Below are 15167 nucleotides of genomic sequence, written 5' to 3'. Positions count from 1 at the left end.
ATTATTATTATTAGTGTGATTGTCCTGGGACAGTTATCTCTGATTGGCTACCGGTGGAGATTAAGCTGTCCCCTCAGTCTTCAAAAGTTCGATAGCGAACCGATACTATAAAAAAATAAATGAAAAATATAAAAACAAAATATGGAGACCGATTAAGGTCCTAGGTTTATTGATTTCTTATTTTTAATTTTTTTTAAGGTAGGTATTATATTTGACAATATATTTGAAATAATTTTTTTATAATACTTTATTCAAATTTATTGTACAAGAGGGCCGCACTGGGGTATTGTCAACTAAATGTTTGTAGTTTGATTTTTTTCGTAGGGGATGGATGTTATTATTATTATTTTTTTTTTTTGTTTACTGTAAAGATTTAGGGTAATCAGCGATATGCTAGTGGCTGTTCGCATATCACACGAAAACGTCTATAGGTATGCCGACACGTGAAATAATATAATAGAAATAAATTCATTGCGATTAAGAGTACTTTTGATGAGATTACGTCATTGCTTTCTATTTTTTTTTTTTGACAGAATTAATCATTGATATTTTTTATGACTGAAAATGAGCTCTATAACAACCTAGAAAAGGTGCTGTATAAAATACGTGAATTTGACCTCTATAACTGGTGTAATAATACCACGGGGATAGTAATAATAATAAATGACTGAAAAACATATCCCAGTACGACTTTTCCGTAAATTACTAGGTGCTTTTTAACTGTAGACCTGAAGTCTATTATTGCATAATACTTTGTGACTTCAGGGGGTTTCTGCTACTTTTCAGGTTTTAAATATCTGAAAAGTAGCAGATATTTATGATATCCATGATCCTTGAAAAATTTCTTCATACTTGATATTGTTATTATTGCTATTTTATTATTATTATTATTATTTTATTATTTTTTTTTGCGGGAAAACAGTTTTCCATAAAAAAGCATTTCTTGAAAACACATTTGGAACAAAATGGCATTGTAATTCAAGTTATTCATTAATTAAATTATACAGCAATTTTATATTTGTGAGCATGGTATCTTTAAAGAAGTTGTCCTTTTATAGTAGTCACACTTAAAAATGATATATATCTGAATTCAAATTCAAGACTGACATGAGTATGCTTTTGGCAATAAAGTAACTTCATTTTACCTCCATCACCCACTCCTCCGAAATAAAGTACACTACTTTTGTTGTATATGAAATCATTGTTGTGGCAGGTGCTGTTGATAACAATTTAACTTAGCATGGAATCAGCAATGTCTTATTAACTTTTTGTACCAGATGCATATTGATTTAAAATGATAGACTATAATATAATAGAATGCTTGACATTTATCATGTTGTTCATAGGATCCCTGTGTAGAAAGCAATATTTTCATCAACTGACTCAGCTTTCAAGTACTGCACTTTAGTGATTGGTGCCTGTCCTTTCCTCCTCACAATTGCAATGAGTAACTTAATTACTTAAAAAGCAACCACCACTTTGTCTTTTTTTTATTTTCAGTGGTACATTAAGTGCACTCAATGTGAATAAAAATAATATGCTTAGTGTTTAGGATAATTTAACTTCCTATCCACTAAAACCCCCAAACACCAATACAAACAAAAGCTATGGAAAAACATTCACATTTCAAAATGTCCACATTAAGATTTACTAATGTTTTATTGGGATGACCTGATTTTGCTAGCTGACTCCAGTTAATGTCAAATAGTGATGCCAGATTACATGTGTGCTGTGTAACTCAGTTGGTATCAAGTGTCCTTTGTTGAGAAAGGCCAGTCATGGCCATAGCAAATGCAGGATGCCATTTCAGATCAGTTTAGTGGGATGGGAATATATGCTATTAAACAGTATTAAAAATTCAAAAATATATTTACATGGCCATAGCAAATGTAGGATGCCATTTTGGATCAGTTTTGTGGGATGGGACAGTAGTTTTGGAATATATGCTATTAAACAGTATTAAAAATTAAAAAATATATTTAGGAAAGACTACATTCAATTCTTGTTGTGACAAGAGGAATTTGTATGGGCTTTTTCAGTTGAAAGTATGTTAGCTGATCTCATATGGAGGTAGCAGTATTTTTCCTTCTGTATATAGGCAAATCTGCACCAAAAGAGCACGTGCAATTTACAGACAAAAAAATGCTATTGTGGTGGATGGCAGTAGATTGTGTTGATAGTGGTAGTTTTGTGTGCAGTTAGAGGTAGAGAAGATAGTTGTCTAGTGGAGTAGAGTGCCTTCCCACGATGAGTCCTTGAACTCCTTGGCAATGTCATGTAATAATAGTCATATATTGATTATACTAGTATAAAAAAACTAATTGTAAAGAAATTTTTCTAATTTTTTTCTCTTTCCAACAGAATCTTTTAAAATTTTATTTAAAATTTCTTCCTTCATACATAGCACTGGTTCTAATCGATTTAGGGCTGTCCCTGAGAAACACCTGGTTTGTAAATCCCATCTAGGATGCCAAAAACCTTTCATTTGAATGTGAATTAGCAAGTCTTTCATCTTGAAAGTGGATGGGATTACCCCCTAACATTTCATCTTGCAGACAAACTAATCAGATAAACACACAGATGTGTAAAGCATTAGTTTCATAACCTTAGTTGCTTTGGCCATAACTCAATAGCCTTTCAAGCATTCACATTTTTTTTTTATGCTTGTTATTTCTATTTCTGTCAAAAGAATGGAAGCACCTGAGTTTAAATTTCACTTATGATGCTGTCTGTTCACTCCACTAATCTTTTTCAGAACTACCATATCTGTGGTCTCCAGTCTTTGATAAAGAGTTTTATTTCTAATCCTGCTCTCAGATCCATAAGTTAAAATTATTATTTTCTAATCCTGCTGTCAGATCCATAAGTTAAAATTATTATTATTATTATTATTATTATTATTACGGGTATCTCCATGGAGTCAGTGGACTCATCGCGAGAGACCCAAACTAGCAAAACAATATCTGTCATATCTCTTCTTGAATTCATTTACAGACAAAGAACTCACAACTAAGTCAGGCGATGAATTCCACTCGTTCACCACCCTCCAGGCAAAAAACCTTGTTATGACACCTTTGTTAACCACACTCTTCTTTAATTTCCAGAGATGACCTCTTGTTCTTCCATCACTGTCACACAGCTGAAACATTTCCCCTGCATCAATCCTATAAAAACCTTTCAGTAATTTAAATGTTTCTATTATATCCCCTCTTCTTTGCCTATCAACCAATCTCTGCAATCCCCAAGCTCCCAATCTATCAATGTAGGGGGCATTTTTTATATCACTCACCAACTTGGTCACTCTTCTCTGAACCCTCTCCTCATCTCTAAGGAATCCAGGTGACCAGACCTGAGCACAGTAATCCAAATGTGGAAGTATCAATGCTTTATAAAGGGGAATAATAACCTCTTTTATCTCTGGATGTCAGTGTGTTCCTCAACAACCAAGTAATCCTATGTGCAATCTTGGACACCTTAGCAATGTGTCCTCTGAACTTCATCTCCCTATCTACCAACACCCCTAAGTCCCTAGCCTCATCAATCTCTTAGAGTACCTTTCCATCAATGTAGTACACAGCTGGTAATCTTTTAATCCCAAAATGCATGACTTTACACTTTTCCACATTGAACTGACATCCATTATCTTTTGCCCATTTTACCAGCTTATTTAAATCATCCTGCAAACTTTCAACATCAGCTTGATTTTTTATTGCACTACACAACTTTGCATCATCAGCAAACAACTGAATATCTCCCTTTAAGACATTTCCTATATCATTTATATACAAATTAAACAACACTGGCCCAAGCACAGAACCCTGAGGCACACCACTGGTCACCTGCCTCATTCTGGACTCGGCTCCTCCATACACCACCTTATGGTATCTCTCCCTGAGCCATTCAAACACCTGGTTTGTAAATCCCATCTAGGATGCCAAAAACCTTTTATTTGAATATGAATTAGCAAGTCTTTCATCTTGAAAGTGGATGGGATTACCCCCCTGACATTTCATCTTGCTGACAAACTAATCAGAAAAACACACAGATGTGTGTTATTGGTTTGAACACTGTCTTGTATACAGTTAATTTAGTGTTTTGACTAGTCTCTCTTATTCCATATGCATTATTCAGTTGACTTCCTACCATACTGGCTTTGTTGATTCTGTTGTCTATTTCCATATTTAATTTACTATCTTCACTAAAAATCATGCCTAAGTAGCCGAAATGCTTTACTTGTTCTCCATATACGATGCAGTTGATATTTTCAATGTGTCTGCCTATTTTCATTGTCTCCATCTTGTTATTGCTGATTTTCATACCAAATTTATTACAACAGTTATTCAATTTAGTCAGGGAATCTTGCAGACTTGTACTGCAATTAATATTCGTCTATTAATATGGTGTCAATGTCCCATTGACACCATATTAATGGGCGAATACTAACATTAAGCTGGAGCTTCTAAAGAAGAAAAATTTATGAAGGGAATTCAGGGAGAAAGGACCAGCAGCCATGAGCAGAACACAGGCTAGAAGGTAACCAGTATGGTAAGAAAAGCAGAGTCTTCTTCTATTACGCGTTATTCCCGCTTCCCATGCAGGGTCCGCGTGTTACTTTTAGATGCGACTTCTTGTTAGTACTACTCCCAACCGACCCGTCGCCTGGTCTGCCGCTGGGGAGGGGATATATTTTTGACTGTAGAGGCGTATGTTCATGGGGCCGGTTTGCCTGTTTGTGGGATGAAAAACGCCAGGTAAACTGGCGGAAAAAACCCTACTGACCGCGCCCAAGACCGGCTAACTTGGCTATGCCTGAGGAAGATCCTCAAATTCCTCACGTCTACAACGGGAATCGAACCTGGGACACTCCTTCCCCAGGCATATGGTTGCGAAGCGCAAAGCCACTAGGCTAACCGCGCGGTCGTAAGAAAAGCAGAGTATGAAAGGAAATTAGCAGTAATACAGGCCAAAGATAATCCCAGAGAGTTCTTTTGGTATGTGACAAGTATAAGGAAGAATGTTTATAGCAGAATGATTTAAATGAATACTAATGGTAGGGAGGTAACTGAGTCAGGCAAAATAGTAGAATTACTAAGTCCACACTTTGTAATGCTTACATGGAAACTGAGGTAAATGAACTGAAGGTGCACACAATATTACAGAACCTTGATGTGGATACAGCTATGAGATGTTATAACAGCTTGAGTTTTATGAGAAGGTGCTAGGGAAAAAAAAAAGCAGTGCCTTTGACTGCATTGTTTAATTTGTCCCTGCTCTGGGTTAGTCCCAAGGGGATGGAAAGAGGGGAAAACAGTTCCATTGCATAAAGGGGGAGGCTCCAAGATGAATGTAGTAAATTCCTAACTAATCAGCCAATCAGGAGTCATAGTCAGGGTATTGGAGAAGTTGGTCAAGAGCAGAATACAGGAATGGATAGACAGAAGTAGGATACTATATGGAGGACAACATGATTTTATGAAGGGTAGGTTGTGCTTCAGTAACTTGCTCATGTTTTATAATACAGTGACAACTGAGTTGGGTAAAGGCAATGGGTTTACAGTGATATTGCTGGGCTTTGCAGAGACTTTTTACAGGATATTGCATGGAATTCTAATTAATACATTACAACACAATGGGATGGATATAAAGTTGAAGTGGATAAGAGGATAGTTGATGAAGAAATACCAGACCATAGTTTTTCAGGAATAGAGTCCAGTAGAAGCCTGTGATGCATACCTCAGGACTCTGTTCTTGGGCCACTATTATTTAATTTGTACATTGCTATAGGAATGGATCTGAGAGGGACTAATTACTTGTTTGTTGATGGTGCAAAACTGGGTAGAGCAATAGTTAATAAAAATGTTAAAATTTTGCAGGATGATTTGGATAGACTGGCAGTCTGAGCAAAGGCAAATGGATGTCATTTTAATGTAGCAAAAAAGGTTATGCATTTTGGGGTTAAAAGATTACCAGTTGTGTACCACTTTGATGGAACTGTACTTCAGGAAATTGATGAAACCAGGATTTGGGAGTAGGTTAGCAGATAGGGAGTTTAAGTTTAGGTAGCATATTGCCAAAGTGACTAAAACAGCTCATTGGATTACTTGATTACTGAAGAATACCCAGATGAGCAGAGACGAGCAAGTTATACCTCTTTATAGAGCCTTAGTAAGAGCTCATTTTGATTACTTTGCACAGATCTGTCACCTGGATTTATTTAATAAATTACAGCACAATGGGAGGATATAAAGTTGAAGTGAGTTACCAAGATGGTAGTAGGTTTATCGAATGAACCTTATCAGGACAAGTTGAAGATTTGTGGCTCACAGAAATTGGTTGACAGGTGAAAAGGGATGATGTGATTGAGGCATACAAATTACTGAAAGATTTTTACAAAATTAATACAGAGGAAATTTTTCAGAACAGGTTTAGTGAGAGAACTGGAAACCATTCTTGGAAACTGAGCAACAATGTAGTTAGCAAGAGTGTCAGGACTACATTTTTTTTGCTTGGAGAGTGGTGAATAACTGGAATAGTGCTAGTCTATTGTGGATGCCATGACTGTGAATGAGTTCAAAGCAAAGTATGATACATACTGTGCAAATGTTGGATATTGCTTGGCATGATGTTTAGCACCTCCTTCGATGAGTAAGGACTCCTTGGAGTTGTCCATAATAATATTTTTATTATGGGCAACTCCAATGAGTCCAAACCTCCAGGGAGTCCAAAGACTCATCGAGGGAGGGCACACGTTCTACAACTCTGCCTCCACCACTCATTCCACAAACTACACGAATGGCATCTACCGCCCACCACTGCCACCACTAGTATTTTCACAGACTCACAAACATCCATGCCCATGGCAGTATTTGAATCTGCATCCTTTTGACTGGAGAGTGGACACGCTAACCACTTGACCAACCATGCTGGCAAATAACAATAACAGTATGGGACTCTCTTGAGGTCTCATAATTGGAATGGGTACACTCTAAATCCTTTAACGAGGATCTATTGGAGGGAAAGTCTGGTGCCAGCAGCTGCGGTAATTCCAGTTCCATTAGCTCCATTAAAGTTGTTACGGTTAAAAAAGCTCATAATTCGATCTCAGTTTCAGATGGGTGGTCCACTGCCCGGCCTGAACAATCTAGCTAGTTTTCCTTGATTCTCTTCACTGAGTGTCTTGGGTGACTGGCACGTTTACTTTTAATACAGTATAATCTTTCATAGCTCACAGAAAATTCCAGTTTACTAAATAATTTCATAGCTGATTGCCTTGCTTAGTTATCATTGTAACCAGTTGCATAATCTAATTATTTTTATTGAATAATATCTTTTATTAGATATTTTTTTGTGAATTATCTGTGGATAATCTGTATAAATGCTGTGTGTATATTGGAAGGGACTAGTAATGTTGATATCATTATTATAATTACCAAGAAACTTCAAAGATCTATCTCATCTATTATTACACCTGTTATATAATGGCTTACACCTTAATGGAGTAGCAATTGTCCTAAGTAATAGAATTATAAAATCTCTACATGGATATTGGCCCATAAATGACAGAATCATAATAGCCAAAATAACTGCACAACCATTCAACCTGTATATTATCCAAGTATATGCGCCAACCCATGACCACCCAGATGAAGAGTTGGAACAATTTTATGAAGACATCCAAACTGCAATCTCCATTCCTAAGTCAGATGATGTTATTATAATGATGGCTGACCTAAATGCAAAAGTGGGCTCAGAAAAAATCTCATTTTGCATGGGAAACCAAGGGCTTGGAATCAGAAATGAAAGAGATGAAAGATTAATTCAATTCTGTGAAACCAATGACCTAATAATTGCCAATACACTGTTTAAACATCCTCCCAGAAGACTATATACCTGGATAAGCCCTGGGGATATCTATAGAAACCAAATTGACTAATAATAAGCAAAAGATTCTGAAATGCAATAACACAAACAAAAACATATCCTGGAGCAGACATAGCACTGGATCACAACCCAGTGATTGCAAAAATCAAAATAAAACTAAGGATACCAAGCCAACCATTCATAAGAGAAACTTATAATTCAGACTCACCTAACAACCAAGAAGTTAAAGACTGCTTTATAAAAGAATTCACAAAATCCCTTAACAAGTCTGACACCACAACTCACACAGAAAATAGAAATTAACATGAACTGGCAAACATTAAGAATAGCATCAATGAAGCAGCCAAAAATACACTCCCACAATTAAAAAGGAAAAGGAATAAACCTTGGATGAATGAAAAAATACTAACGTTGATGGAACAAAGAAAAAAGTTAAAGAACAAACCTGAACATAAAAGCATGAATAAAGAAATAAAAAAAGAATGCAGGAAAGCCAAAGAGATTAAGAATAAATGTATATATATAGAAACTTGATAGAAAATACAGAAACAGAGAAATGTATGAAAAGATCTGAGAAATGACAAGCAGGACAAATACAGCAAATCATGCAAGTGTTATTCAAGAGACCATATTCTAATGGATAAAAAAAAATGAAATCATGGAAAGATGGATTGAATATACAAGGAAATTATACAAACAACAAAGAAATGATATTCCTGAAGAGGCTGATTTAGAAGGACCATCCATTTTACTTTATGAAGTTGAAAATGCCGTCAGAAAACTAAAACCACATAAAGCTGCAGGAATAAATAACATCTTGGCAAAATGGTTGAGGGCTCTCGATGGAGGACTGAAATTTCTAACAAAATTATGCAATAAAATATACGAGACTTAGGGTCAAAGCTGTGTAACTGAGAGGAGACCTCTACATAGCCTTTAAAAGAATGCGGAGAACCAACCAGGGCTTCTGACCTAATGTCCAATCCTCACCTTCTCATGGTGCACCCTGTTTGGTATCTACCTGGATACTGAATGAACGAGAATGGGCTGGCAATTATTTGGGATTTAGCTGACCAAATTGTATTCTTATTGGTTAAACCAAAATAAAAAATGATGGTACAACATGACAAAATTTCATGCCAGCTAGGGCGTCGCCTGGTTAAACAAGGCCCCTGTTGTTTTCCCCAGGGAACAAGGGCGAACAGCGAAAAGTCAGTTACTGGAACAAATCTGAAAACACACCCCAACTCAACATCACCAGAGTTAAAGATCGGTACCATCAACATAAGAAGCCTGAATGGCAAAGAAATGGAGCTAGCTGAGGAATTAGATAATAATAGGGGTGACTGAAACAAAAAAGACAAAAACTGATGAGATCTTTCTGAGCAATAAATACAAAATGTTATATTCAGGCAATGACAATCAAGGAAAAGAAGGAGTAGCCATAGTATTCATCACAAAATATGAGGCTAATCTTCTTGAATGGCAGGCAGTCTCAAGTAGACTGATGTGGGCAAATATGAGAATGGGGAACTGGACAATGAGACTTATTTGTGCCTATAGTCCCACAGAAAGTTTTACTAAGGTAGAAGTGGAGGAATTTTTTGATGCTTTAGACAAAGCTTCAAAGCAACAACTGACACAATGAAAAAGGAAAAGTTGGTCCTTGTTGGGGATCTGAATAGCAGAGTAGGAAATGATTGTCAGACATACAAAAATATTTTGGGAAAATTTGGAGAAAAGAGCAAAGCTAATAATAATGGCAAATACCTGTTGGATTTCTGCTCAGGACATGGACTGGTTATTACTAACACCATGTTCCAACATAAAAATGTGCATAAATTCACATGGAGAGAAGAGGCAGGAAATAAGAAAAGTCTCATTGACTATGTTATTGTTGATAGTGATGTTTTCTCCCTGGTGCAGGACACCAGAGTGTACAGAGGATTTGAAATTGGAAGAGATCACTATTTAGTCTTGAGCAGGATAAAATTGAATTTCATATTGAAAAGAATAACATGTAAGAAAGTTTTAAAGCGAATAAAATTTGAGCAGCTCTCAGATGTGAACTGTAGACTAACATACACAAAGTTTATTGAAGAAGAAATGAAAGAGTTTGAGAACAGGAATCAAACCTTGGAGATTCAGTGGCAAGCCTTGATGCCTCTCTGGGTGATTGAGTCAGCCAGAGAGGTATGTGGTGAGGTTGTCTGCAAGGATAGAAAAATCAGGACTCCATGGTGGACACAGGAATTTAAAGAGGCAGTGAAGGAAAAGAAGAAATCATATCAAAAGTTCCTGGCAAATAAGTCTGCTTTTGCTCTTAGAGAATACAGAGAGAAATGTAAGAAAGCGAAACATTCTGTAAAACTAGCTAAACAAAAGTCATGGGAGGACTTTGGCAAGAACATAGAAAATAAATATCAAGAAGGCGGTAAGATATTCTGGAGGTTGTTGAAGAAGCTTAGGAATGGAGGAACGAGTGCTGTAAAAGGAGTTAGAGATGATAAAGGTGACACGAAAACAGGAGAAAAAGATATAATTGAAGTATGGAGTAATTACTTCGAAAAATTTCTAAATGAAACAAGCAGTGATAACACAGTGGTAAAAAACACTCAACAGGCATACAGTCAGGAATACATATCCATACTTGAAGTAGAAAAAGTCATCAAAGGCTTGAAATGTAGAATGGCTGCAGGAGTAGATGATCTTTGACCAGAAATGCTGAAGTATGGTGGTATAGTTCGCCCACTGTTTGTAGGTCTCTGCTTGGCGTCTTGCCAAGAATAGTTGATTCATGCTGTAGAGGGGAAAGAAATGAAGGACGTACAAATTGATCACCAACACATGAAATAACGTGCTTTATAGGTAAAATTTTCCAACTGTTATACAAACAACATAGTTAACTACAATAATCATAAAAGAGAAGTTAATTTTCTGACCTGTAATAATAAACAACTCATCCCACAATACAGACTGATTACCCTATTATCGGGATGGATTCTCCTTTTTCTGACATGCACAGAAGTGTCAAAGTATCTCTAATCTGTGGGCGAACTATATAAAAGTCTTACAGTGGCTGCACTGCATAGTTCAGAAAGCCTGGACAGAGGGACGAATTCCCAATGATTGGAGTAGAGCTCTAATAGTGCCCATATATAAAAAGGGAAATAAAACTGAATGTGAGAATTACAGAGGTATTTCCCTACTGAGTTTTCCTGGCAAGATCTATGCAAGTATACTTGAGAAACGGATGAGTAGAATTGTGGAAGAAAAGCTTGGTGAAGAACAAGCTGGATTCAGGCCAAATAGAGGCTGTTAGGATCAGATCTTCACTTTACTACAAATAGTCGAGAAAGCACGGGAATATAACATCTGTATTTAAGTTTTGTCGATCTGGAAAAGGCATATGGCAAGGTGCAAAGAGAGAAGCTATTCAATACGCTACAGTTATATGGTGTCAATGGGACATTATATCAAGCAATGCTTAATCTGTATTTGAGTTGTAAGTCGGCAGTTAGAAGGATGTACAGGAAGATGGTTTAATGTTAAATCTGGTGTGAGACAAGGATGTACATTATCCCCTCTGTTATTCATTATCTATATGGATCACATTATGAAGGAAAGTGGTATTAAACATGATATCAGAATTGGAGCTCTCTGCTTTATGCAGATGATGTTATACCTCTGAATAAATCTGCTACAAGTTTGCAAGATTCCCTGACTAAATTGAATAACTGTTGTAATAGATATGGTATGAAGGTCAGCATTAAAAAGACAATGAAAATAGTTAGAATTGTTGAAAATGTCAACTGTGTTGTGAACAGGGAACCTGTGGAACAAGTAAAACATTTCAGCTACTTAGGCATGATTTTTACTGAAGATGGTAAATTTAATATGGAAATAGACAACAAATAATCAACAAAGCTGGTATGGTACGAAGTCAATTGAATAAATTCATATGGAATAAGAAAGAAATTAATTGGAACACTAAATTAGTGTATACAAGACAGTGTTCAAACCAGTTTTAACTTATTGATCTGAGAGCTGGGTCAGAAGTAAAACACTTGACCAAAGACTAGAGACCGCAGATATGAGAGTCCTGAGAAAGATTAGAGAGCTTTGAACAGATGGTATCAATGGCAATATCGTATTAAAAATGAGGATATTAGGAAAGAACTTGACATTGTTGGCATCCAGGAGTGTGTTAGCAGAGCTAATCTCAGGTGGTATGGTCACTTAAACAGAATGGGCGAGGAAAGATTAGCAAAACAAGTGTTCTCTGCCAGGTTGGCAGGAAAACGACCCAGAGGAAGACCAAGATATAGGTGGATTGATACAGTACAATGTGCCTTAGACGATAGAAATATAAGATCTGATAATGATAATTTTGGAGTCTTGACAAGTAATAGACTGATTTGGAGGAAAATTGTAGATTGGAAGTTAGTAATGATGTAAATTTTTCATGTAGTACTATCATATCCTGTACCCCTTGAGGGTACATGTCAGGAATTTGATGATTATATTAATTATTATATACCCCAAAGATGTTTTATATATTATATATTATATACCCCCAAAGATATTAATCACTCAATTTTCGTTTCAATTCTCAAAAAAAAACAAAAGCTACAAGATGTGAAGAGATCAGGACAATCAGCCTCATTAGTCAAGTATCAAAAGTCCTCATATGTTATTTTTGAAAGAAATAAAAGAAAAATAAACATAGAAATAAATGATACACAAAGTGGCTTCAAAGAAAATGTAGGTACAAGAGAAGGCATTTTCTATGATGGTCAGAACCATCATAGAAAGATATCTAGAAAAACAAAAAGATGTGTACTTCTGCTCCATAGATTACAAAAAGGCATTTGACAATGTCCAACATGAACAATTAATTGAAATTCTTTCAAAAATAGGCATGGATGGAAAAGATATTAGGCTATTAACTAATCTTGACTGGGAACAGACTGCATCTTTGAGAATAAATAGAGAGACCTCAGATGAATTCCCAGTTCAGAAAGGTGTGAGACAAGGCTGTGTCTTTACTCCGATTCTCTTTAACTTGTACACAGAAGAAATATTTAATGAAATTAGTTACCTCAAAGGAATCATGGTAGTGGCAGAAATATTAATAACCTAAGATATGCAGATGACATGGTTCTTCTAGCTGAAAACAAATATGACCTCAAAACTCTTATAGATGAAACCCTCAAGTACAGCGAACAGTATGGCCTCAGTTTCAACTTTAAAGACAAAAATCATGATTATTTCAAGAGAAAAGGAAATACCAAAAATATGTATCATTATAAAAGGAAATAAATTAGAACAGGTGCAAACATACATATACCTGGGACACTTGATCACAGAGAATGGCAGGACAGAAGATGAAATTAGAAAAAGGATAGCAATTGCAAGGTCAACTTTCAACAGTATGAAAAATCTACTAACATCTAGAGAATTAAATCTGAAAACAAGACTAAGAATCTCCAAATGTTACATATGGTCTACATTATTATATGATGTATTGACATTATTATTAGATCTTGAATAAGGACCTTTTCATCAAAAGGATCATTCATTCAAGATTTAACAAGAATATAATAATAACCAAGAAATACTTGTACTGTTAGTAAAGAAACCAATTGTTAATAGAGAACATAATTGAATTATCTTAAAATGAAGTACAAAAAAGGGAGGAATTTGTCTATCTAGATAGAAATATTGTTGTTTAAAAACACTAGTAAGAAAAAAAATACTCTATGCAAAATGTATGTCAATGCAAACAAAAGTCCAAAGGTTGCGTGTGTGTTACCCACGATAAGTGTGATGCCTGAAGTGTAGGCATTCATGCAAGCATTCTTCGAAAAGAGCGCTCTTGAGGAGAAGATTTGACTAAACAACTTAAGGACCAATAGGAAAGCACCGTGAGAAAACTTCTGCAACGAAAAAGTGCACAACAAGAGAGAATAAATGCGGGTTTGCACAGGTTTCACTGCGTTTTTTTCTGTTCCTGTTTTCATTCGGAACCATGATGCTGATCAGCGGAAGGGAATTCTACGGTATTGTATGCCAAGTTTCTCCCCGTTGCGCTGACTGGCGAGTATTGGGCGCGATGACAGTGTCCACCGACTTGGGCCATCGGTAGACGTGCTACTGGAATGAGACAATGGAAAGTTCCTCCAGGGAGACGGGCAGTCTGACGATAGTGACCAGCGTGACGAGTGTTTGCACAACAGAGTGCAGAAAATGGTTGTATGTAATTAGCGAAGTGACCTCCATGTAGACGCAACCCACTGAAGCAGTAACAGAAAAGGACGGACAAAGTGGACACGGTAACCTCATGCAGTGTTGGTAATGTACAGAATTTTCTTGTTTTATTAACAATTAGCATTAACGGAAAAGGGTGAATCAATTTCTAGTTGGAAGAAAATGGGCAATTGCCTAGAGAACGTTTTGAATGAGTTATATGCATTGTAACTTGATAGCACCAGTCCAATAAAACTTAAGTCCTCCGTGAGACCTAATTGATGTGGTGGGGTCTGTGTTAGCATTTGAAGTTAAAATTGTAAACTTGTATTTTCCCATGCTAAATATGTTTTAATTGACCAGAGGATATGAGTTATGTTCATTAACTAGAGTGTTCATTTATGATTGTCAGTTGATTTAGTATAGGTATTGTGATAAGCTTTTGATATGTTTAAACCTTATTGTATACTCATTACATCGTTAATAAACATGTTTTACTATGTAAGCCTGAGTTTTGCTTGAGCATGAGACTAATTTACTACTCATAAAAGTTTGAACCTATGTATAAGGGGAAGGTAAAGAATAAATTAGAAAGGATAGGGCCATGACTTCAAACTGTGATCTCTACAGACGCTATATATATTCACCGAATTTAGGTAGCTGTTAGAACTCTGGGAAGGTTTCTCTGAGCAAGAATTCTTGTGTCCTAGGACTCTGACTGGTGCAGCCTTGAACAAACAAATTTGTCAGAGTTTGAAAAGGAGATGGCCCCAGGGAAGTAGACTGGAGATCTCATTCTTAGTTGGCACAAGAGGGGATAATAGTAACATAGATTTAAAGAAAAACCACAACGTAACAATGGTGCAGCCGACACATTCTCCAATCTGAGTGGGAAAAAACTGGAGGCATTTGAAATGTGGATGCTGCGAAGAATTATGAGGATATCATGGGAAGACAAAAAGACAAATGAAGAGGTACTAGAGATGGTAGGCGTAAACAGGAGCTTGATGAAAGAAATTAAAAAGAGAAAAGTCAGC

At 36.2% G+C, this 15167-nt stretch overlaps 1 protein-coding gene across 2 annotated transcripts in view; it reads left to right on the top strand.

The window, feature by feature from the left end:
• The first annotated feature begins 335 nt into the window (after positions 1-335).
• Positions 336-15167, top strand: part of CycJ (Cyclin J) — a 115015-nt gene continuing 100183 nt past the window's right edge. The window contains exon 1 of one of the 2 annotated variants that reach the window (XM_090391007.1): positions 336-431. The gene's annotated coding sequence lies outside the window, so the exon portion shown is untranslated. Of the gene's footprint in view, positions 432-568; positions 591-15167 lie in introns of those variants that run through there. The other variant, XM_090391008.1, reaches the window with a different exon arrangement.

This window comes from Typopeltis vanoorti, chromosome 4 (assembly GCF_054136105.1).
Source record: "Typopeltis vanoorti isolate ZY-2024b chromosome 4, IOZ_Tvanoo_1.0, whole genome shotgun sequence".
NCBI classification, from domain to species: Eukaryota; Metazoa; Arthropoda; class Arachnida; order Uropygi; family Thelyphonidae; genus Typopeltis; species Typopeltis vanoorti.
Note: the sequence above shows the minus strand (reverse complement) of the source record. Positions and strands in the feature narration are given on the sequence as shown.